This window comes from Panthera uncia (assembly GCF_023721935.1).
Source record: "Panthera uncia isolate 11264 chromosome A1 unlocalized genomic scaffold, Puncia_PCG_1.0 HiC_scaffold_17, whole genome shotgun sequence".
Lineage (NCBI taxonomy): Eukaryota > Metazoa > Chordata > Mammalia > Carnivora > Felidae > Panthera > Panthera uncia.
In genome coordinates, this window is record NW_026057577.1 from 145,312,834 (window position 1) to 145,338,004 (window position 25,171).

Here is a 25,171-nt window from a genome sequence, read left to right on the forward strand (position 1 = left end):
CCCCCCCACATACCTTCTTCATCACCTCCTGCTGTATGGGCCTTTGCTTTTCCTCTTCCCAAGGGTTTCCTGAATGCTCGAAGTTTTGCTTAGGAATCTAGTGGGTGCAGCTGGGAGCAGAGGTCCGTCCTCCTCCCTCCTGCCAGGGGCCGGGCTGCCTGCAGTGGCTTATGTCCTTCAGTGTCTGCACCTTGTCAGAGCGGCCGGGTGTCTGTCGGCTGCCTCTTGTGTGTTCGTCCCCCACCCCTCTCCTTTTCCTATGTGTCCTTCCTTCCCCTGTCCCCTGTCCCCACTCTCCTCTCTGCCATGTTTGCCTCAATTCCTTTCTCTGTTCCTGCCTCTGGTACCTCCTCTTCTTTCCTGAATGGCTGGGGCTTTCTGACAAAACCCTCAGCCTGCAGGAGCCTGACTTCGCTTCGGGCAGCATTTTTCTTTACCCATTAAATGTCCACTGATGATTTCTCCGAGCACTGGCCAACGGGGCACGTGTATTTGACGCGAACAGTGGAGATGGTCAGAGGTGACTTCGTGCAGGAACAGCAAAGTTAGGGACAGTGTCAGAACGGGGCACCGTGTGCACAGAGAGAGTCCTTGATTCCCTCCTGCCCCCATCCCCGTCCGCCTGTGGATTCCCCAGAGTGTTCTTCCCAATGAAACCAGTGGCATTGGACCAGTGAGCAAACAACAGTAATATCCTTTACTTAATCTGTATTTTAATTCATTGATTCACAGATTCTCATTGATGACGTTACCGTCTTACATTCAAAGACATTCATCCCTCATTTGCCACGCAGTTTCTAGACTGTCTCTACACAAGTAATATTTTGTGAAAATGGTCTGTGATTTATAATTGTGTGGGTTTTTTTTTTTTTAAGTTAGTATTTTACCACGTGGAATTCTCAGCGACGGCTGCTTTCCCCTCTTCTTGTGTGTCCCTCCACGGAGCTGCCGTATTGATCTTCCTAATTACTCTCCTGGTTCTTCACTGAGCTTTCCGTGACGCCCTTCCTTTGGATGAAATCTTATCTTTTTCTCATGATGACGTTCCCTAACTGGCTTCATTTCTACTCTGTGAGTTCCTTGGAGTGGTTCCTTCAAGTCTCCCTCCCAACTCGGCCATGCTTGGGAGTGGCCTTGCACACAGGCCTGCTGATGCTCTCCCTTCCTGCCCTTCCGCCTTGGGTCCCACTTGGAACCCATTCTCCTGCTGGCTTTCTTGTTTTCCTCCACAAATCTGAGGACAGGACGTCTTTCTGTCCGTGGTCCTCACAGCTCTAGTCCTGTTTCTCCACCTTAGCTGACTTGCTTTGTTCCCCCGACCCCGTTCAGTCAGCACTGTTGCAAACTCCCATCTGCTGGCCCCATGGTTGGAGTTTCCATCCACACCCCCTGCCCCATTGGTGGTACTAGACATTGGCACTTCAACCCAGCATGGCTCTGGCCATATGGTTCTTTGTTCCGTATGAGGATGCTTGGGGATCCCTGTCTCATCTACTGCCTGCTTCACCTGTAATGCACCCCCCACTCCAACTGCTTCATCATCTCCTTGAATATCCCTTATTTCCCAGACCACATATCTCTTCTTCCAGGAAGCTGTCCTTGCTCTTCTGCCTGGAAGCAACTTCCTGTCCTCCAGTTTCAGAGTGTCACGGCATCATGTGGCAAGGATGAGCTCCCGAGTGCGTAATTGGTTCTTGCTTTGTCTTTTTACCACCTAAAAAAACCCCCAATTAAATCGGGTCTTGGGAGTTGTTACCATACATTAACTACCATGGGGCTGTGCTGTACATGGAAGTTAACTAATTGACTGAATACAAGATGTTCCTTAGTTGAGCCCTATGGCCACTGGGAAAATTCTAGCAAGTTGGGAAACCCTGGTCCAACAGTTTATGGGTTTCCTGAGTACCCGGTGGGCTTTCTTTCCATGACTCCATTAAATATCTTTATGATGCCAGGTGGTCTCATCCATTTTCATTTTAGGTCTTGTGATTTTACTGTTAAATTGAGCCTTTAAGACTGGCCTGAAATTTTCATTTCTCTCATGTATCTGTAGAAGAAAGGCCACCGCTCAGCTGACCTTTGGTTTCTAGAAGAATGTTTAAATCTACATTTTTCCTCATTCTGATTAGGTCGGGCTGGGGAGGTTGCATATTTTTGCAGAAAGCCGTGTGCTGATGGGCACTTAGTGAGTTATAATTGATGTTTAAGTTTTATTTATGCATTTCAGTGGAGAGAGCGTTTTAAGGGCCTGTGAAGGTGGCTACAGGGTGCCACTTCTAGGAAGGGTTTGTTGTTTGTGAATCACCACGGGCTGCTGCACGGGTAGTTCTTGCACAAGTGTGTGACACGGTGGTGTTTCTGGAGTGAGGCTGAGAACTCTGATGCAGAGGACTCAGGACGCCGTTTTGACTGAAGTTGATCTTAAGCTAAAAGAGAAAAGAATAAGAATAACATGGAATTGAGTCAAATGGGGACATTTATATTTTAATAAAACATAAGCCGTTTCTTGTTTAATGGGCAGTTAAAGATCCACTTTAAAATATTCCGACCTGTAGCCCGAGGCAACCCTCTGGGGCATCGTCGTTTCTTTACCTTTTGACTTTCTTCTCCGTTTTCTAGAAAATATGTCAGTGATTTTGGTTTATACATTGGTTAATTTATGACCTTCCTGGGAGAGGGGCACCTGGCTGGCTCAGTCCAAGGAGCACGCGCCTCTTGATCTCAGGGTTGTGAGTTCGAGCCCCATGTTAGCCGTGGAGCCTACTTTAGCCACTGAGCCATCGTCCGTGACTGTAGGTCTTTGCAAGCTCACACTACCTCGTTTCCGTGGCTTCTCCGGAGCCCACACTCCTCGGCACGTGTGGGTGCCGTGCTGAATGTGGTGTATGCCTTTAGAGGAGAAGCAGTCACCCAGGCAAGGGTTCACCTTCCAGAGTAGAAGGTCCTCATGCTGTTCACCTGATCGGCAGGCACCAAGGTGGCAAAATGTCATTTTCACTATTGACGGAAACATGGGCATAGGAAGACCCTTTCAGGGCGTGTGCCCCCAAATCCTGCTGCGGGAACTGGTTTCCAGTTTAAGCCGCAGATTCCAAAGGGAGGTGTGTTTACACCAAGCCCTGTGAACTCGGTGGAGGGTTTTGCCACTTGAGTGTTGCCTTTTCACAAGGAAGGGACTGGATTTTGAAGCCAGAAAGTTGGAGCTGGAGTCTCCGGCCGTCCATGCTGTGGCTGTCCCTGCCTGGAGTGAGCAGGGACGTCCTCTCCCTGCACTGTTTATCTGGTGGCGTCGATTCTGAATTCTTACGGTGTCCTTTTTGGCCTTCGTGTCTTTTGCCACTTAAGAGGCTGGCCATCCTCCGCAGGCGTGGCCCTTGGATGTCCTAGCTGAGGGACCACATCAGCTAATTTGTGATCTCACTGAGGGAGGATAGGAGAACTCAGCCTCCAGACCTAATTACCAGCCCTGTTTCAAGTTTAATTCTGACACACGCGGGTCTATAGAAATTGCCAGGAATTCCTGGCATTAATGGGTGGCTGTGTCCAACCCTGTCACTTAAATCTTGATTAAGACGTAAACAAAGAAACGTTGGTGCTCATTTTAAAGCAGATTTTAGGGCGCCGGAGGAGAGGTTGGTGTATTGAAACATGCCATTTTATAAAGAAGTTCCAACTAACGTGTCTGTTGCCACACCCAAAGGAGATGTTATTGGGGTGGGAGAAAGGAATTGGCCAGTCCTAGGAATTTTTCCTGGGCTGAGCATGCCTTCTCACCTTGGGGAGAGCTCCCTTACTCCTCTTTTGGCCTCAAGGATTCGCATCTGTACCTCCTCTTTTCCAAAGGATGATGTCATGGGCTTTCAAGCACTCAGCCGGGACCACACTGGGCTTGGCTGTGCTGCGGTGTGGGAGCGCACCTGTGCTGCGCGCGCATTTCTGGGCAATTCTGAATGTGTCGCCTAGGATTTGCCCCCTTTGCTTCCTGTGAGCGAACCGAAAGCACCTCATGGAGGCAAGGAGCCTCATGGAGAGACAGTGTCACTTAGCCACCGGCTACCCTCTGGCCTCTGAACCTCAGGACTTCCAAAAGGCTGATTTCACCAGATATAAAATTTTACAAACTTCCAGATGCTGTAATTCATTTGATTTTCTGCAGGCAGATGGTCTTTAGGTAATTACTGAAGTAGACAGTGTGGGAATCGTTGCATAGAGGAATAGCCAGAATGTTCCAGAATGTTCCAGGAAGTTCTTGCCTTTTCTCATAATTATTCTCAGCTGCTACCCAAGGGTATGTATTGGGATAGGCAACATCAGTGTGTTCCAGGCTTATGGCAGCCAGGAGCTGACGAGCTGGGAGAGTAGAAAGAAACCACATGAACTAGGACAACAGAGTAAGCGTGGGGCCATGAGGGGCAGTATTTGAAGTAACAGGCATCCTTTGGTACAAACGGACATATTTCTTTATGAACCAGAAATTGAAAGTAACCTGTTTCTTCGACTTCTGGCATACATTGTTCTAGGGAGGCTGGTGTCTTGCATTAGTCTGTCACATCATAGTTCAAGTTTTTAGGATTTTAATATGAAACCGAGGAGCTTGGGTAGAGATTACTTGGTCGAATGAGATTACTGGATTTTATGGTTTACAGTTCTTTTCCTTATAAAGTCTCACATTGTGCGTCATATATATTAACGTGTAAATAAAAATAGAAGCTCAGATTTTTGGTATAGTTTATTCTATACCTTCTGCCTTTATCTCTTATTTTTCAAATGCATTACTTAAGTACAATATCGTCTCCAAAATGGGATGAAAGAGCCACCGTAAAGTGGGTAAATTCACACAACCAATCTGAATCTGATGTTCACAATGCTTAACGTAATTCACACGGGTTTGAAATGATGGTCCTTTTGGTCGTTTCATGGGACTTGTTTGCATATGTTGACCGCATTTGAATTTTTATTTCTAATTTTCTGAAGAGAGAGACCCATTGGTGCGTGGGATATTAGACTAGGATCATGGTGTTGTGATTTCCAAGCTGTCCTGGGTCGCTTTGCTTTCAGTCTTCACTGCTAAAGCAGCTTGCGCTGGTTGTGCAAGGCGTTGATGGAACTTTCTAGAATTGGTAAACAGTGACCACAGCCTCCTGTAACATGGACTCATAGGATCTATTTTTTTTTTTCTCTTCTTTTTTGCAGTGCTGGTGTGTGAGTGCAGGTGCTGTGGATCCCTAGTGTGATACATGATCGAGGAAACGCTCCCCCCCTTCCCTCCTTGGTAAGTCAGACACCTCAATGGGAAACGAGGAAACCGATGGTTGTATAGATGGAGAGTGTGATAGCTTATGACGTGGCAACACTTGCCTCTGCTGTTAAAAATGGCGGTGAACGAGCAGGCTTTCAGAAAGGAACCGAGACATGGAGAGGTTAAGTAATCTGCTCAAGATTTCACAGGTAGTCAGAGGTAGAGATGGAATTGGAGCCCATGTTCTTTTTTTTTTTTCTTTTTAAAAAATGTTTATTTATTTATTTTTGAGAGAGAGAGAGAGAGAGAGAGAGAGACAGAGAGAGAGAGAGAGAAGGCGGGGCAGAGAGAGAGAGAGAGAGAGAGAGAGAGGGAGAGAGAGAATCCCAAGCAGGCCCTGTGCTGTCAGTGCAGAACCCAACATGACTTGAACCCACAAACCATGAGATCATGACCTGAGCTGAAGTTAGAGGCTTAACCAAATGAGCCACCCAGGCACCCCTGAACCCATGTTCTTAACCCTAACAGAGTACTGCCTCACAGAACTAGCAATGCCTTCTGAGAATAAGGCAGACACGCTTTTTAATTTTTTCCCTTACTAGAAATACTCCTGTCCTTAAGGAGAAGGCCACAATCATAAAAAAAAAAAAAAAAAAAAAAAACCCCAAAAAAAATATTAAAAATTTTTTTTTTAAAACAAAAATCAAAAAGGAGAGGGGGAAAACTTTTTCTTAAAAGGGTGGCGTAGTGAATATTTTAGGATTTGCGGACGAGACGTACATGAGCAAATGTGGCCGTGTGGCTATGTTCTAGTAACACCTTATTTACAAAGACCACTGAGCTGGATTTGGCCCTCAGGCTGTAGCTTCCTGAGCCCTGATCTGCACACGTACAATGCTCAAAGACCTCACACCACTGGGGAGAACGAGTGTGTTTCAGTGGCCAGTAGGTATGAGTTCTTTAACAGAATTTAGCTTGGATGCTCAGATTTCGTAAGTGACTTTTAATGAAGTCTACTGTAACTGCAAAACCTACCCCTTAGAGTAAGTGCATTTAGTGTCCAGTGCTCCACCCAAGTGTATTAATGTGATTCCAGCCCCTAGACGACAGCTTTGCTCAAAGCAGGCTCGACAAACATTGTTCCTTCAGTGTATTTTGTTAGTCTAGAACGTATAGCTCTTTTACGAAATAGGTTCAGATAGCATTTCCTCTCTTGGTGTCTGTACTGTTTCTCAATGTGACATTTTTATTTTGTACCCTTAAACATACTCTTGCTTATACTTACTAGGGCAAACATGCAATGATTTTGGGCTGTCTGATAATTGTGTTGCTCAAAAGTGCTCCGGTACCAAATCTTTCTCTTTTATTATGAGCAAAACCAGATGTTAGTAAGAGTCAAGTTTGAACAAAGTTGACATAGTTAAATCGCGGGGTAACACGGCGATCTCCTTTGCCACACGTGTCACACGAGATGGTTGTGTGTTTTGCGTACCTAACTTTTTCTTACAGAAGGATACTTCTGACACCTGAAGGCCTATCTGACGATTGGACTGGTTATCATCAAAAAACATGGGCAAGGGAGAACCAAATAGTTTAATAGCAATAATATAAAAAGGTACATTTAGATTATAATAACAGAAAGCTATATAATGGTACCTTATTAACTGGAAAAAATCAGATTGCAAAATAATATATTTAATAAAATTCCATTCCTCTTACACACACACACGCGCACACACACACACACAATCTGTGCACATAAATACATGTGTGTTATAGAGTCTACTAGAACATGTATCAATATGTATCAAACTCTAAATGGATTATCTCTAGGTTTGAGGATGCTTGCCTTTTTTTGAGTCACACATTCACTCTCAAAATTATTCAGGAGTATTATACTTTCACAATCTAAAAAAATAAAGAATGAAAAAGAAAGGAAGAAGTGAATGCTCATCATAAAAATTATGTAAAAAGGGGGGCGTCTGGGCGGCTCTTCAGTGTCCGACTTTGGCTCAGGTCATGATCTCACACTTTTTGGGTTTGAGCCTCGCTTTGGGCTCTGTGCTGACAGCTCGGAGCCTGGAGCCTGCTTCGGTTTCTGTGTCTCCCTCTCTCTCTGTTCCTTTTCCACTTGCACTCTGTCTCTCTCTCAAAAATAAATACACATTAAAAAAAAGAAATTATGTAAAAGAAAGGGAAATTTTCACCCATAATGACTTTGACAAAGACAAACACCGTTGTCGTTTCATGCAGTCTTTATATATATACTATAAAAGTTTTTATATTTATTTTTGAGAGAGAGAGAGACAGAGTGAGCACGACAGGGGGAGGGGCAGAGAGAGAGGGAGATACAGAATCTGAAGCAGGCTCCAGGATCTGAGCTGTCAGCCCAGAGCCCGACATGGGACTCTACTGCGTGATCATGAACTGAGCTGAAGTCAGATGCTTAACCAACTGAGCCATCCAGGCGCCCCAGTATGTTTTTGATAAAGAATGTACAGCGTTGAAATAACAGTAAACATAAACTTTTTCATGATTGCTTTTTCACTTGTTATACACTTTTCCTATCATATGCATATGATGATGTATCATTATTACCAAAAATTGTTAATAAATCTCATTTTAATGCATTATAATATTCTATCATGTAAAGACACTGTAATGCAATTTACTGCTTCTTTTCTTGCTGGACATATATATTACTTTAGGTTAATAAACCCACGGACAGTGCCGAGACAATCATGCCAAGGGGGGGGGTAGTACACACTCATACACCCGGATTCTAACCCTGCTTTCCAGCCGCGTGTAGCTCACACTATGAGCTACATTGTGAAGACGAGACGTTGGGCACATAAAGTATATGCTTCATGAATAATAGTAGCCACTCTTGTCAAGCTTTCTTTTAACTCCAGGTTCAATCATTCATTAGGTCAGAATAGCTGCTGTTGGCTGTTTCAAAACCAAGCAGTTTTAATAAGATCGCCAATTGGCTTTGCAGAGTGTTGTAGATATTAATACTTCCCCAGTAATATGTGAGAGAGTTTGTTTTGCTAAAACCTCTCTATCACTGAGCGTCATCATCAATTTTTTTGTGTCGATTCGATAGTATTCCTTTCTTTTTCTATGATTCATTATTTACTGATTATGTTATTTGGCTGATTATTTTTTAATTGTGTGATAATTAGCCATTACTTTGAGAAAGAAGGAGAGAGGGAACATACATATGTGAGAGAACTGTTTGTCTTTATGCTTGTTTAGCTATTGAAATTCAGCCCTTTTCTTATAGATTTTAACAGAATTTGTTTTTAAGAATACTAACTCTTTGTCATTAGTTTTTTTCCACTTCATTAGCTTGTTGACTTTATCGTTTTAAATTTAAAGAAGTTTATTTCAGTATTGTCAAATATATATATTTTTTCATAATGACACCATCCAGTGCTTAGGGATTTAGTAAGGTTTTTCCTTTCCTTTCTCATGCTATTACTACAAATATTCATCCCTGGAATTCATAGAACAGTCAGTTATTTAAAAATAGATCCTGCACTTTGTATTTTATCTCATAGTTATAGCCTGCCTTTCTTTTTCTTCACTGACAAAATCAACCTCCAATTTTACTCTAATGAAAATGTTCAATTAAAATCTTTGTATGAACGAGGGGGTCTCAGCTGTACATTGCTTCATCCTGCAAATAGAAATCAGGTTTACAGTCAGACGTCTGAAATACTTTCTTTTATTAATCCTCTTTTGGTTAGGGAAAGGTTTAGTTTTGCATTTTGAGATGTTATACAGCTTTTACCTATATTTTTAATAACTCCGTATCAGTACTTTTTATATAATAGAACTTAACGCATTAGGCTGGATATGATTAAGACATCATCACAGTGCTTTTCCTCTTGTTTCTTGTTTGTGCCTAACTTCTGGGGTTTGCATTAAATGTTGTGTGTTTTGAGTGCAAGACAGACAGCGCTGGTCGAATCACGTACGTATTGGATGGTGTCCTCACTTGTTGAGTTTAGAGCACTCACCTAAAATATTAACTTAATTGTGAATTCCATGTGCCTGCAACAGTGGTTTCATGGTTTGTATGTTCCAGAAGATAGAGGATTAGCTAGGTTTCTCTTTTTGTGATGGAGACTAACCTGGCTTTGGACAGATCCAAAGACGGATCCAGAGACAACTCAGGTCTCTAGCTTTCCTTTTCCTGGTGTTCTAGATTTCTTGGCTGTAAAATAAGGAAAGTGAAAGGACAGCCTTTGAGAGTGGGAACAGGCAGTGAGACACTGGACTGAGTTCTAGGAGAGAAAAAGACTGAATAGGAAAACAAACGTGCTCACTGAGCTGCTCCCAGTGTTTCAGTTGGGGCCATCATGCTGACTGGGATTTTATTTTGTGTTATTTGTGGTGCATTTCTATGCACCTACACAGGTGCATCACTTGCTTAGACCTGCTGAGTGGTTGTATTTTAGGAGAGAGATTAAGCCTGTCATTCTTAATAATATCAGAAATATTAAAGCTGTGGACTCCATTCCTTATTATTCCTGTCCTGTTGCCTTGTCAGCCTGATGGAGAAATCTCCAGGAGGTGATGTGGAGAGGCTTGTGCAGGTCTGATTTGCTTGGTCACATGCAGTGTCCCAAGTTCACTGATGGGTCAATTGTCTGCCTCCACTCTCCACATTAGAATGCGTCAGAATGCCCATTATGGTGCAGGGGAAACCTTGCTTTCTCTCTCGTATGGGATTTTGGCCCTTTTCCTGGTTTGTGTAGGTGAGTGCCTGCCAAGTATGTTTTGTTCTGGTTTTATGACCACTATAAATATTTGTGAATCACAGATGTGTGGTCAAGTTCAGGATCCATTTTTTTCCCTTTGCTTCGTGTTTGAGGCAGGATGGGGATGGACTGCGTGTGCTGTTCATTCTCACACACCCAGTAGAGGGGCAGATGTGTGTGGGGTTAATTGCTTGGATTTGAAGATTTACATGTGCATGTAAGGATACTGCCCCCTTGATTAAACTGTGCGTAAGATCTTTTTTGGCGGAACTTTCCTAAGGGTCTAAATATGACCCTGTGTTTGGATTTTTAAATTTCATGGGACTTGGGGTTTTCCTGCGTTGCAGCCTCCAGATCAGCGTACTGGAGAGGCTTCTATAGCTTCGGGGCTGCAAACCTAATCAGTTCATGTTTTATCCACTGGAGCTTTTCATGTGGTTTTCATGTGTGTTTGTGTCTTTTTTAGCCTTCCAGGCCACAAAGGGATCAGAGTCATTTTGCTTCATTTGCTTTTGCTTAAAGTTTGGACAGTACCCATTATTGGTTAAACCGAAGCAGCAAAAGCAAAGGTTGGAAAGATGGTCAGGAGATTCTGGGAAGTAAATACCACTGTATTTTTATATGACAGGATCTAAGAATAGTCATCCAATTTTATATTTCCAGCATTCACAAATTAGGTGGGTACAGCTAAGTTTTTATCAAGCTTAGAAAAATTATTTTTTTTTTGTGGGACGTGACTGCTTTGCTCATAGCTCAGAGGCTCCTTTTGAGAAATGCTCCTCCTTCCTCCATAGAAAGCCACCTCCTGCCTGAAAGAAAGGTACCTTCTCAAGCTGGCCAACCACCCGTCTCACCTGGTGGCCACCCTGACTTAATTCTAGTTGAGGCCATGCCCCCAGCTGGGGCGCCAATACCCCATTCCTTCTCTCCCACTCCAGGATAACACTTAAATTATTCTTCCCTTTCTTTCCGGCATCATAAGTGTTTATTTTCCCCTTTCTGCTGGATCTTTCCAGTAAGAATGGGCACATCTACCACCTTAAAAAAAAATGACCCGTGACCTTAATTTCTCCTCAGCTACAACCCACGTCTCTTTTCTTTTTTCTTTTTTCTTTTCTTTTCTTTTCTTTTCTCTTCTTTTTTTTCTTTCTTTTCTTTTCTTTTTTCTTTTCTTTTTTTTCCTTTCTTTTCTTTTTTTCCTTTCTTTTCTTTTCTTTTCTTTTCTCTTTTCTTTTCTCTTTTCTTTTCTTTTCTTTTCTTTCCTCTTTTTTCTCTCTCCTTTTCCTTTTCCTTTCTTTGTTTTAACAGAAAAACCCTTAAAAGCACTTGCCTGTATGTCTTGTCCTTAATTCCTGTGTTTGCAGTTCCTCTTGAACCCACGTTGACTGCTCAGTCTTCCATCACTACTGCCTCTTCAGGTCACCAGTTACAGCCATGTTGCTGACCCTAAGAGTCAAGACTTGCACAGCATCACACTTGGCAGTCAGCCAGTCAGCTGCATTCCCTCCCACCTCCTTGAAGCATTTTGCTCATCTGGTTTCCGGGTACCATGTTTCTCTGGTGCGATCCCTAAACATGTCTGGCCATTTCCTCTTTCCTCCACTCTCATCCCCTTGCCCTCCAACCACAGGAGTCCTGGGCTCAGTGCTTTGGCCTCACCTCTTTCTCACCATCCTTCCCGTTTGCATAATTTCTGCCCTCCCCTGCCCTCCCCCCAGTGTAAGCTCCATGAGGGCAGAGATGTTTGCTTATTTAAAAAAAAATTTTAACGTTTATTTTTTGAGAGACAGAGCATGAGCTGGGGAGGGGACAGAGAGAGAGGGGGTCAGATTCTGAAGCAGGCTTCAGGCTCTGAGCTGTCAGCACAGAGCCCGATGCAGGGCTCGGACTCACGGACCGCGAGATCGTGACCTGAGCCGAAGTTGGATGCTTAACCGACTGATCCACCCAGGCACCCCTGATTTTTGCTTATCTTGATCACTGGTCCATCTCCAGGCATGGAGAAAAGCCCCGGAAGTAAAAACCTGTCAATAATTATTTGTTGAATGGATGGATTTGTAGAGGTGAGGATGGGTGATGGGTGGATAGATGGATAGATCTCTTGGGATTTTCCAAACTGGGTGAGAAAAACTCTCTTTTTAATTTGGGCACAGACGTGGAAGTCTATGAGCTTGTCTGCACAACGAAGGGATGGGATTATTTCTCCTCTACTTCCAAATAGAGTTTGCTATGTTTCGTATAATTTTCCCAGTATCATCAGGTGGATCAATATTTGCGAGTTCACTATTTCTTAGTTCACCTGTTACCTCTCTAGAACCTCTGTTGCCTCTCCACGATCAAATGAATTAGGTTGCACTTCCTCTGTGTCCGTGCACTTTTGGGCATGTCCCCACAATGGCAGTTTAAAGTCGGATTCACTGTGTTATTTTTGTATATGTATAGTCTTCTCTCCAGACTGTGAAGCCCTTGGCTTGATTGTGTTTGTCTTCGCGGTAGTTAACACTGTGGCACGCAATAACCGCTCGTTACGTATGTGGTATTTAATGAAGTGATTTTAGACTGAATTTTTTTGTAAAACATAACTTAACTCTAATGGTCCTTAAGAGTGCAATAAAAATGTGCTACATTGAAGATGTTTGTTTCATGAATTTACAATAATTAAATAATTAGATTTGCTGAAGCCATTCTAGCCTGTCCCAAAATTGTCCAGCCTGAATAGTCTGGTCTACTGCCTTCGGAGTAGTCTTTGCCATCTTCCAATGTAAGTGAACGTTATTCATACTGTATCCTTCTCCAAAGTCTCCTTCTCCCTAATGGCTGTCTATAACGTGTGAAGATGTCGTAAAAAGAAGGTGACTATAGTTAAATAGCACCGAGACCAGTGCCCCCCCCCCCCCCCCCCGCAAGGCATGGTAGGATCGGATGTCAGTTCCTTCCTGGCATTTACATTTCTTAAACTCAGCATTTGGGCCTCCTGTCAGTATCACAGAGAATTTCATCAGTATCATCTTCAAGGAGTGCATATTCTTAAATGTAAAAATAGCACAGCATGGCATGACTGGAAGGTCATGGAGCTGAGCCAAGCTTAGAACCCCGAAGTCGTGTTTCCTGTAAATTAGTTATCGAAATGTGCATGTTCAAAAAACAACATTGATGTGTCTTTTATGGAGCCCCTGCCATGCTGGGAGCACAAATCTGCGTTAGCTGAATGTATGTATGTGTGTATATATAATTGTATTTATAGATAGATGTAGATAAAGCCATAGATCTAGAAAGATGTACGTAGACAGAGGTAAGTGTATGGACATAGAGGTATAGATATAGACGGGCATAGATACAGATATAGACACGGATATATACATGTAGATATATAGGTATATAGGTTTATAGATATAGATGTAGACAGAGATCACACTATTATTACGACTTACAAAGGCCACTAAGTCATGGTTGCAATCCATGAAATAAATGTCTAAAACAGTGTGCTGTAGCCTAACCTTATGGCTTAGTTATGAATTTTTGGTAAAGTAATTGAGAGCTACTGAAGTATCCACCAAATAGAGGAAAACCGTAGCTACTCAGCTTCTTTTGAATAAATGATCTTTCACTAATTCGGTCCTACAAGCACATGTGGATGTGGGCGCACACATGTACACACACACACACACACACACACACACACATTTTTCACTGGACAGTGTGGACAGTCACTGACCTTTTTTTATCAGCCATCCCTGAACATGCTGCCATTGTGTTTACAGCCGGGAGCATCAGATAGGATGTATCCACAGGCCAGGAATACAGTAGGCGCCAAACAAGAAGGAACGAGTGAAGCTCGTGAATGACCACATACTTCCTTGATTAGTGCTCATTCTAAAGTATCTTCAGTGAACCGAGCATCAGTGTCTTATATATATTCTAGCTTTGACTCTGTATTTATTTTGAAAGAGAGAGAGAGAGAATGAGAATGAGACAGGGAAGGACAGAGAGAGAGAGGGAGAGAGAGAATCCCAAGTAGGCTCCTGCTCTCAGCATGGAGCCTGATGTGGGACTTGAACCCATGAACCATGATATCATGACCTGAGCTGAAGCCAAGCGTCGAACGCTTAGCTGGCTGAGCCACCCAAGCGCCTCTTGTTTTCTTATTCACAGACTGTCTCATGGCAGAGCATTTACAAAGTGATTTTTGTTTTCTTAAATCGTACCTGGTCGGATAGATACACGTACAAGTAACATTACCCACAAGTGCATGGTTTGTGGAGACTTGATTGGTTTAGAGTAGCTTCTTCTCCTTTGCCTGAGCCCAGGCCAGTTCCCTGCATGTAGAAAGTGCACAATGTAAATATTCCTAGAACACCTCTCCCTGCCATTGGTACTCAGCCATGTTTGGGTCTGAAGGAAGGCTTGGACGAGTTCACAAGTGCAGCCATTCAACAGTCCTTCATAATGCAGCAAAGGCAATACAAGTTGAACTAAGCTTCTCCAACATTTCATAATATGAAACATTATATGAACCACTGGTAATAATTCATAATACGGCTCCAATCACTAGAGTGTTCCCTGTATCCCAGACACTGGCATAACTGCCCTACTTACATCGTTTCATCTTCTTAACAGCCATACAAAAACCGGTTCTAATGTTATCCCCGGTTTAGAGATGAGAAAACTGAGGCATAGAGAGGTTAAGAAACTTGCCTAGGTCATGCCAAGGTTACCCGGATGGCAGAGCCAGTGGATAACATATCACTTCTTCATTCAGTGTGAGTTTCACCCCCTTTATTTTGTGAAGGTCACCGAGGTAGCTCCCGTTGCAGAATATTGTGGAAAAGAATTGTAAAGCAGTAGAACCCGCCTGTTTTCAATAGTGCAAACTAAAGCTACCATAGGTTTCTGCAAATAGTGTCTTGGTTTTATTTCACTGAGCTAGTGGATATTTTGAGGGTTGGAACCCACTCTCACTGTGTAATTTTCTTGCGGAAAACACATGATTGGTGGTTAATCTCAAACACAGATCCCTCATGGATAAAATCTGTATAAACAAATGTCCCTGAAGCATCTTTTCCTGAATGTGGGGGTCATCAAGGACTCACGGGCATCCCAATTAATGTCTGATTGGAAATTATGTTTCTATTATTGACGTAAAACTCCAGCCCCTTTTCTTGAAAATGGCAAGGAAAGCGGCAAGGTGAAATAACCTATATCCATCCCACCTCTTCATCACCAAACAGACATTTACTGAGCACATACAGCGGATAAGACTGTTTCAGGCATTGGAAATACACCAGTAAAGAAGACAGGCTCCCAGTTGTCATGGAGCATATACATTTTAGGTGGGACAGTTCGACGATAACCAAAAATTATATCACAATAAGTAAGAAGGCTGGCATGCAGTGGTAAGTGCTGTGCAGAGAACTCGGATGGGTTCATGTGATAGTGAGTAGGGGACAGCTTTGGATTGGCCTGTGTGTAGTGAGAAGGCGAGAGTGTTGTGGTTGATCGCAGCAGTGGGCAAAAGTTAGAGCGTGTAGGGCTTTTATAGGGCAGGACACAAAATGGATGTTCATTATGGGCATTGAGAGGCCTTGGTAGAAACCTTGGAGGGTCATGATTTTGTTTGCATTTTTTTAAACATTTGTTGTCAAGTGTATTTATTTATTTTTGAGAAAGAGAGAGCAGGGGAGGGGCGGAGAGAGAGGGGGAGAGAGAGAGACTCCCAAGCAGGCTCCACACTGCAGTGCAGAGCCCAACGAGGCACTTGAACTCGTGAACCGTGAGATCATGACCCATGCTGAGATCAAGAGTCGGACGCTGAACTGACTGAGGCACCCAGGCACCCCTTGTTTGCGTTTTTAAATTGTCATTCAAAATTGTTATAGTTACCATTTGAAGACCAGCTAGAAGGTCACTGTACGTGACTGAGTAAGGCGTGATGGTGGCACAGATCAGGGGGTTATTGGTGGAGACGGAGAATGCTAGATGGGTTTGGCATGTTTTTAGAAGCAGAGTCAATGGTACTCTGATGGCTTGGGCATTGGGGGAGAGAGGAAGAAAAATTAAGAATGAATGTGGATTTTGGACATGAGAAATTCAGTGGATGGTGGGCCATTTACTGAGACAGAAGTCCTGGGGTGGGGGCAGGCACAGGTTTTAGAGGGAAAAACAAGAATTCTCCTAGGGCCATGTTAATTTTAGGTTGACAGGTGTCATTGGTCATCCAGTTGGAGAGAATGGGCAGATAGCTATGTGAGTCCGGACTATCTGGGAATGATTGGAACAAGAGATAATAGTTGGGAATCATTGGCATACCCACAGTATTAAAGTCCAGGGCTGTCCCCTAGGACCCCGGAGGGCGCCGCAGACAGGACCGTGGGGAGGGTCCTAGCATCTTTGGAGAGCCCTTCATAGTATTTCACTGGATAGTGTAGTGCTTTGATACTTCGGGGGTGATCTTAAAAGTGACAAAAAGTCCCAAAGGTAGTTCTCCCCTTGAGAGAGATTTCTTTTCACATCTTAGCAGCAGAATTCTCCACGGTTGTAACATCAAATGCCATTTTGGTTCTAGAGAATATAAGGTCGGGTTCTTACAGTGAAGTCTGCCATGGGAGTTCTTGTCAGCTTTTAGTTTGCTTTTTTTCTTCCAATTAGCAGCAGTTCAGGCTGTTTTTCGTAAATGCGGTCTCTTCCCCAGTTGAGTCTTGGGAGGCTCGGGGCCAGGCAAGACACGGGTTTTCACGATCTAGCCAGTTTTCCTTGTTACCAAAATGCTACCTTCTGACATAAAAATCTGCCCTACTGTTTTCTCCTCCTGCTCTTTTAATTATTATATCATTTTTTCCTGGGGACCTTGGGTTAGTGAAAGGTCAGTATTTAAGAGGCCCTTCGAGTATTTTCGCTGCCATATTTCATGTTCTTGGCCTCAGTTCTGGCTCCGGGCAGCACACCTGTTGACTGAATCAATCTCTGTGAACATTCACAATGTGCTGGGTAGGAGACCAGACGTGGTCTTAATAACAACACAGGGAATAGTGATGCAGGCCAGAGAGCCACTCAGTGTTGGATTTCAGGTGAGGAGTTTAGTGAACCCCGCTCGCATCGTTCACACCTTTTGTTAGAGGATCAAAGCAGTGAAGCCCAGGGTGTCATCAGAGTTTTATCAGTGGCTTAGAACTTTGATTTTCTATCAGAGAGAAATGCATCTGGCTTATTAATGCACAGTTGAAAGCTCCCCCTTCTCGTGGTTAGTGAAAATAAGATTGACACTGGCCATTAAGATTCCCTCAGGCAGCTGTCTTCTCCTGTAAACCAGGATACAGGGCTGGACGCTGAGAAGGAATGGGTGTCAGCATCCAGCATCTGCACTGAGAGCTCTGTGGAAAGGACACACCGAACTTGTAAGGCACGGTGACCCAGCCATGGTTAAAATAGATAAGCTCAACTGAAGAGTAAGTTATTTTTGCCAGTGGATCATTTCGCGGGTCAAATGCCAACGTATAGAAAGTAGCACATACATAACCTAAGAGATCTCATTTTTAAGTTCATTTATTTTTCAGTGTTTATTTTTGAGAGAGAGAGAGCACAAGTGGGACAGGGGCAGAGAGAGATCAGGACAGAGGATCCGAAGCGGGCTCTGCGCTGACAGCAGCGTGCCCGATGAGGGGCTTGAACTCGTGAACCGTGAGATCATGACCGGAGCTGAAGTCGGACGCTCAACCGACTGAGCCACCCAGGTGTCCCAAGATCTCACTTTGTTGAGGTGCGATGGACTGACAAAAAGCCAATAAAAAGACTGTATCTAATGTATATGTACCTACGTTGATGACTTTGTGAAGCCATTGTGAGCGTTAGGGACGTCAACATACCCATGACCTCCCCGAATACCCTCCTGGCCCCTTTATTATTATTATTGTTGAATTTTTTCCCGAATATTTAACCTAGGATCTACCCTCGTAGCCAATCGAAGTCTACAGTACCGCATTGCCATTTCAGCTGTAGGCTCTGTGGTCTATACTAGATCCGAGTTTTAAAATTTTTTTTTTCAACGTTTTTTTATTTATTTTTGGGACAGAGAGAGACAGAGCATGAACGGGGGAGGGGCAGAGAGAGAGGGAGACACAGAATCGGAAACAGGCTCCAGGCTCCGAGCCATCAGCCCAGAGCCCGACGCGGGGCTCGAACTCACGGAACGCGAGATCGTGACCTGGCTGAAGTCGGACGCTTAACCGACTGCGCCACCCAGGCGCCCCTAGATCCGAGTTTTAAAATGAGTGCTATATTTGGAGATGGAGAGTCACCTCTCAGGAGTGCCATTTGGAACAGGTCGGTTGGGGGTTGGAAGCAAACCCGCAGCACCTTACGTCACGGTCAGCCTGAATTCTCATGTGTGGTTTCCCTTCTCCGCTGCACCGTGGTGTCCAGATCTCAGGTGTACGCGTCGTGCTGATGCCTCTTCTCAAACGGGGGAGGCAGAGCTCACGGAGGGCAGCAGAAGATCAAGGTGGAACTTACCACAACTGATCAGGGCTTTTGATGACTGCTCACAGCTGTCTGTGAGGCCCGAGAACACCTCACCTGAGGTTATAACAAGGTTTATAGCTGACCCAGGCTTTGGGATGGGGTCAGGGAGGTGAAAGGGGGTTCCCTTGTCGGTTTTAAGACTAATTTTATTCCGCCATTTTTGGGATTAGAAACACCATAAAACATCTCCTGTTATTGTCGATAGCCATCCTAGTCTGATAAAAATTCAACAGGATACAAAAAGCCAGTGACCCTGAAAGATGCCGGGGAGGGCCAGGTGGAATGATCGTTACCACCTAGCAGAAAAGCTCATGACACGATCACTCGCAAAATGCTGGGAGATGGCAGAACCGGGTAACAAAAACTCTTAACGAAGATGAAAGAACCGCGTTCTTTGGTGGGCACACCCCATTGTTAGCTTTCTTTTTGCTTTATCCCTAAGGTGGAGAAAAAGATTCCATGTACCATTTTTAAAGGAACAGAGAGTCCGTCCTCCCTCCAGATTCACCCCGTCTCATAGGCACAAGCACACTGCTCCCCTCTCAGGGTGCCGGATTCTCCCCACGCTGGAGACGGGTTCTGGGCGAAACGTATCCTGTGGGATCCCTGTGTGTTCTGTTCGAGGAGCCCTCCTTCGGTCAGCGCAGAGTAGGACTGGAAGCTGAAAGCTCTCTGGGCAATGCCTTGCCCAGATTTTGGAATTACAGAGTGGCCCATTCGTGGCATCCACCGCGTGGCATCAGACCAGCCACGTTAGTGACTTTCTGTGCCATGGAGTTCCTGTCGGCCAGGGAAGGGTAGGGACAGCCTTTGTGCTGACGGTGAAGAAGGAAGGCATTTCTGGACATGTCATTTTATTTACACTGGATTCTTTTCAAGTTTACATTTCACTGGATCTCTAGTATTAATTTTAGCAGCCGCAGACTGGGAATTTTCTGCTTATTTCTTCCTCTTCTTTGGCAACAGAAAAGCTAGAATGTGATTTGGTTGTCATTAAGAAAAATCTATGCCAAAAGATAATAGAAACAATCTAACAAGTCAAATATTACCTAGAGACAGTATTTTGCAACACATGTGATAGATATATCTCTAATCTATGCAGGTTCGAACAACCTTCAAATGAATGGGCAAAGATATGAATAGGGAATCGAATATGAGTCAATTTAAAAAAAATTTTTTTTAAGTTTATTTATTTGAGAGGGAGAGCATGAGTAGGGGAGGGGCAGAGAGAGAGGGAGAAGCAGAATCTGAAGTAGGCTCCAGACTCAGAGCTGTCAGCACAGAGCCCAGCCCGAGCCTTGAACTCACAGACCAGGTGATCATGACTCGAGCTGAAGTCAGACGCCTAACTGACTGAGCCACACAGGTGCCCAAATATGAGTGAATTCTGATGTCCAGTAAGTACATGAAATGATGATCCATCCGTGACTGTTAGGATAGTGAAATGCCATTTTTCTGACAGGCAAAAAAAAAAAAAAAAAAAAAAGAGAGAGAGAGAGAGAGAAAGGAAAAATAAAAACACTACTCGTAGAGATGCTGATAAAGGGGACTCACACCCATTCCTGACAGAAATGTGAATTGCTTACATTTTTGGGGAAAGCAGTCTGACAGTTCCTACGATAAATATACAAACCCTTTGACCCAGTAGTACCACTTCTGGGAATACAGATTACAAAAGTAAAAACGCCAGCACACATAGAGAAGGGTCTGTGTATTTGGGGGTTTATATAGTAGCATTGCTTTCAGTGACCCCTGTAAAAAAACAAAAAAAACAAACAAAAAAAAACAACAAAAAAACCCCCAAAATCAAAACCAAAACGCAAAACACACTCAAAAAACAACTTGCATGTTGAGTACGTATCAAGAATTAAAGGCTGTGTATCGATTAGATTATAAGAATGCCTCAGATATGGTGCATCCATGTAAAGATTCATTTAAATCTAGTTAAGTTGAAGAGATTTTTATAATATTCAGTGAGAAAAGTAGGCCCTATTTTATAAAGCAGGAAGACCCTCTTCCAAGACTATATACACGTGTTTGTGATGAGATGAACAATGGAGAAAGATCTAGAAGTGTGTCTATTAGATTGTTAACAATGGTTATGTAGGCAGAAGAGAAGCAGCTTCTAGAAAATGGTCCTGTCGGGGCGCCTGGGTGGCGCAGTCGGTTAAGCGTCCGACTTCAGCCAGGTCACGATCTCGCGGTCCGTGAATTCGAGCCCCGCGTCAGGCTCTGGGCTGATGGCTCGGAGCCTGGAGCCTGTTTCCGATTCTGTGTTTCCCTCTCTCTCTGCCCCTCCCCCGTTCATGCTCTGTCTCTCTCTGTCCCAAAAAAAAATAAATAAAAAAACGTTGAAAAAAAAAAATTAAAAAAAAAAAATAAATAAAAAAAAAAAATAAAAAAAAAGAAAATGGTCCTGTGAGGGGCGCCTGGGTGGCTAAGTTGGTTGAGCAACTCATTCTTGGTTTTGACTCTCGGTTTTGGCTCGGGGCATGATCTGGCAATTTGTGAGTTCAAGCCCCAAGTCAGGCTCAGTGCTGACACTGCAGAGCCTGTTTGGGATTCTCTCCTTCTCTCTCTGCTCCTGCTCATGCTCTCTCTGTCTTTCTCAAAATAAACAAGTAAGTTAAAAAAAAAAATGGTCCTGATTGGCACTGAGCTTGCAAAAGTATGAAGGTGTGGGTATTTGGGGGCATGAATTCCAACCTGACTCTTCTGGACTTAGCAGAGGTCTGGTTACAAGTAAGATTCTCAGAGAGCCTTTGAACTTCTTTCAAGGGCTTAAAGTAACTCATGCAAGGGATATAGACCCCTCTACTCCCCTGACCATTGCTTCCTGATGTGAGGAATCCTTTCTGACTGTCTTCTGATAACATTCATTCTCCTTTTAAATTTCCTCTGCTTAGGAGATAAACATTCACTAGCAGTGGATTAGAAATCCTTAAGTCTGCCCTTCGGTAGTTGATATATTTAATATTTCCCCTTCTCTCCAGCATGGGAGTAACCCTGGACAAGTGAAAAAAAAAATACTGCCTCCGTTCCAGTTTCCTTTTCCATGTGTGCAAATTCCATAGTTGTCTTGTGCATTATGGGTGATGGCAAATACTATAATTAAGGTAAATTATACTGGTAAATGCCTACGTTTTGATTTAAGAGGTGTTGTATAAACAGAGGGACTGAGTATAATACGGCCTCCCAGCACCCCTGTGCTGGCGAAGGCCACTGCTGTTACCTCTAAGGAGGAAAATTGGTGGGGTGCTGAACGGAGCAGGAATAACTTGCATGGGGTCATACCCATGACCCAGTGGCAAAGGTGAGGGTTTCCATGAGTTTCCATGAGTTCCGCCATCCGAAGGGCTCCTGTGCTTTGCCTGTGGTTCCCGAGGGAACACGTGCGTGTGCACCAGCACATAGCACCGAGGAGAAAGGGGATCGTGTTGCCCGGAACGAACGCCCTCCTTTATTAGAACTCATCTGGAATCAGGGTGGTGTCCGGGGCCCCCGCGGAGCACATCCTGGGCCACTGGTTTGGCTGCGGGTGTATGAATAGGGCTTTGGGGAGGCACATCAGAAAGCACCTATTCTAGTCTTGGCTTTTCTCCCTGTGACACTACAGACTCACAAAACTTGTTCCTGATTTTGTCTTCTGAAAGCTTGATTTGATTTGGCCAGTTCTGTATAGGTCTCCTTGAGCTTTTCCGTATCTTGTCGTACGCGGATTCTTGAGGACATGGAAGGCTCCCGAGGTGAACAAACAGAAGTCATTTGGGTGTCGCTTACGGACATGTAAATCTCCCTTGCGTGTCGCGTGCGTGTGGGCCCCGGGAACAGGGATCCTTGCTGTCAGGGCACCGGCAGGCTGGCGTGTGGTCTGCTGTGACCCCGTGGGTCGGCATAGTGACGGGCGAGGTTGCTTAGGGATCGGGGCAGCTGGAGGGTCATCATCTGAAGACTGGCATTGTCTTGGCCCCTTTGATCCTCAGCTCAGAGGTGTATTTTTTCCTCTCTTAGCACAACTGTGCAGAGGACTTTGCACCGTCCTTTCTCTGCCTCTCTCCTTACTTCCAGGTGAGACAGAGTCTGGCTAGACGTTCCTTTTTATTTTTTAAGTTTGTTTATTTTGAGAGAGAGAGAGAGCACGAGAGGGGGAGGGGCAAAGAGAGAGGGGGAGAGAGGGAATCTCAAGCAGGCTCCACACTATCAGTGCAGAGCCCGACAAGGGTCTCGAACTCATGAGTCTTGAGATCGGGACCTGAGCCGAAATCAAGAGTCAGATGCTTAACTGACTGAGCCGTCCAGGCTAAATATTCTCTTTGTCCTTACTTTATCCCGAATGGTTACGATGCTTGTTACCTCTCTGAGTCCCTCTTAGCACCAATGGTAGTCTCTGGGACTTTCTACCCCATTACATGTTCTCATTGACATCGGGAGTTGTGTTTACTGCTAGTTTAGTATTCTTTGGTGTATAAAGACATAGATATAAGGGTTCCCATTCCTAGGGAGATTACAGCTTAGTGTGCCTCAGTGTATGTCATCTATAGGGGCAGTTGTTGTGTGATAAGGAGAAAGAACACCCCTGTTGGGTGGCAAGAATTATTAGCAAATGGCAAGCAAATTGATTACAGTCATAGGAAGGGTTCTGGTAATTACCCACTGGAACCAAATAACATTGTTACAGAGGCAAGGAACATGGACGATGGAAAGTGTGCCCTTATTTTCTCTATCTTGCATATGGGAGGTATAATGGACTGAACGTTTGTGTCCTTGTGAAGTTCGTATGTTGAATTTCTAACCCCCAATGTGATGGTGTTGGGAGGAGGCGATTTGGGGAGATGATGGCCAAGCCCTCATAAATGGAATTAGTGTTCTTATAAAAGAAACACAAGACAGATGGCTTTCTCCTTCACCACCTCTCTTCCCCGTCTGCCGTGGGACAACCCAGAGTGAAGACAGCAGTCTGGGAACCAAGAAACAGACCCTCACCAGACACCAAATGTGCTCACACCTTGATCTTGGACTTCCTAGCCTCCAAAACTGTGAGAATAAATGTTTGTTGTTTAAGCCCCCCCAGTCAATGATAACTTATGACATAAGCCTGAACCAAGATAGGAGAAATTTAATAAATAATTTAAAAATGAGATTATCAATCAGAATGGCTAGTAGGCACAGGATGTGTGGATCCCAGGATCGGTGGTGATTAAGAAATAGTGTGAGAGTGAAGGAAGATGCCTCAAGAGGGAGGAATGCAGTTACGTAATCAGGTGAACTGAACCTTCACTGGTCATCCTTACTCCCCTTACGTTTGAAAGGTACAAGAAGCGAGGGTCCATTGCTATTTTGCAAATTACAGGTAGTGCTGAAGAATAACCAGAATCAGTGGAGAACAATGTACAAAATGGGATCCCACTTAAGACTTGAATCAATACAGATTTATGTGCGAAATTAAAAAAAAAAAGTTTTAACAAAGAAGATGATATGCATAAGTGGAAGTGAGAAATACGTTCTGCATACACAATCCAGTAGGATAGCATATTTAATTAGAAGTCGTATGATGTTAAGAATGCGCTCTTTGAAAAACTTGTCTGTGAATCGTGTCCAACTGTTTTTATTTATTCTAGTGTGACTTCTTACGGGTAAAGAATAAAAGCAGCAGCATCTTAAAATAATACAGCGGAGAGTTGAAACGCGGTATGTAAATTGCCTCCCTTGTATTTCACGTGGCAGAAGAAAGAGTGAATCTGCACAGTGTATACAAAGTAATTAGGAAGTTGTGCAATGACTATACCAGGCTTCCTGTTTTAGGAGCTAAGAAAAGTTTCAGTGGTTAGCGGCTTACCGTTTAGTGCGCTCTCAGTATTTGTGGACTCGGGAGAGCAGATGTCACCTGTGGATGATAAAGGACATTTCCTATTGCATAGCGGGAATTTCCAGTAAGTGGCGGGACTTTGATTGGAATCTCGAGAGGGGGCTGATGATTACATCCGGCAATGGTCTTAGCAATTCTTTTCCTCTTTACAATGCATAAGCTATTTAATTGCATCTTTTTTTTTTTTTTTAACATTTTTATTTATTTTTGAGACAGGGAGAGGCAGAGCATGAACAGGGGAGGGTCAGCGAGAGGGGGACACAGAATCTGAAACAGGCTCCAGGCTCTGAGCGGTCAGCACAGAGCCTGACGCGGGGCTCGAACTCACAGACTGCGAGATCATGACCTGAGCCGAAGTCGGCCGCTTAACCGACTGAGCCACCCAGGCGCCCCTTAATTGCATCTTAAAAAAAAAAAAATCTGTCTAAAGCGGAGTTTCTCATTCTCAGCACTACTGACGTTTTGGATTGGATAGTTTCTTTCTTTTTAGCGGGATGGGTGGGGGGGCTTTCCTGTGTGTTAGAGGATGTTTATCAGGATCCCCAATCTCTACTCGCTAGATGTCAGTAGTGTCCCCCAGTTGTGACAGCCAAAATTGTCTCCAGACGTTGCTAAATGTTCCCAGGCAGAGGGCATAACAGCGCCGTTGATTTTGAACTATTGGTTGAAACACACTCTACTAAATTAGAAACAGGACAAATACAAGTCTCGAAAACACTGTGTGTACTTGTGTTAGCACATATCTGTGAACACCAGGCCTTGGACCTGATGCAGTACTATTTC

The 25,171-nt window shown here is 44.0% G+C and overlaps 1 protein-coding gene across 1 annotated transcript in view; it reads left to right on the forward strand.

Annotated features, from left to right (window-relative positions):
• Nucleotides 1-25,171, forward strand: part of SEMA5A (semaphorin 5A) — a 474,488-nt gene that overhangs the window by 102,623 nt on the left and 346,694 nt on the right. Inside the window, exon 2 of the mRNA XM_049648285.1 lies at nt 5,194-5,272. The gene's annotated coding sequence lies outside the window, so the exon portion shown is untranslated. The remainder of the gene's footprint in view (nt 1-5,193; nt 5,273-25,171) is intronic.